Source organism: Octopus bimaculoides, chromosome 21, assembly GCF_001194135.2.
Source record: "Octopus bimaculoides isolate UCB-OBI-ISO-001 chromosome 21, ASM119413v2, whole genome shotgun sequence".
NCBI classification, from domain to species: domain Eukaryota; kingdom Metazoa; phylum Mollusca; class Cephalopoda; order Octopoda; family Octopodidae; genus Octopus; species Octopus bimaculoides.
The window spans coordinates 1,130,390-1,131,406 of NC_069001.1; positions in this window are offsets into that span (position 1 = coordinate 1,130,390).

The following is a 1,017-nucleotide window of genomic DNA, read 5'->3' on the forward strand; positions in this document are numbered from 1 at the left end:
AAAAAATACACACTATATATATGATGTTTATACATACATATATATATACCCATTTAGTGTTAATTGTGTGAAGAAAAAGTACTCAATACCCAAGTAGAGATTAATAATATTTCATTTTGGTTGTTGAATTGGTCTGTCACTCCTCTGAGTTTTACCTGCGGATGCTCAGAGTTTTCAGGCAAGTTTTGACTCATAATTTGTGTGAAGACTCTGTTCACTCATAGGCAAGACTCAGAGGAGTGAGAGACCGAGTTGATCAAACTGAAAATATGATACATAGATATTTTTAAATATGTGTGTGTGTGCCATAAATATATGTAATATGAATATCGTATATATGTAACATATGGTATAATTATAAACCGGGAAAATTTTAGCCACTTCTCTGCAAGCTGAAAGAAAACATGATCCTTAAACCTTATTAGGTTCTCATCAGAAGCGTCCACATCATTCTGACAGAAAAACAAGCAGCCAAACTGTTTATATACTCAACAGATGCAGCAGTTACTCTATGAAGGAGTCCCTAATTTGCATACCGAAAGTGTTTAACACTCTATAAATACCAGCAGCTTGTCAACAGGTATCTTAGTCCACAGAGTATCAAGGTATGATATAATAGAAATATAACATGTGGTATAATTATAAGCAGGGCAAATTTTAGCCATTTCTCTGCAGACTGAAAAATGATGAACTACCTTAATTGATTTTCAAACCTTATTGGGTTCTCATATATATATATATATATATATGTGTGTGTGTGTGTGTGTATGTTTAAGTTTGTAAGCGACCTCTTACAAACAGAACAGGATTGCAGGGACACAAGAAAAACGTGAACTATGCACGTCCAGAGCCAACTCTCTGCCCTCGGTCACTGCTGACCACCAATGCCTGACCTATGGCAGAGCCTTCCAAGCATGCATCGGACTGATTGGCCACAGATGGACACACGAAGCCCTGTCTTCTTCTCCCTTATGATATCCTTGGTCATTGTCAACAACAATGGACAAACTAATAATA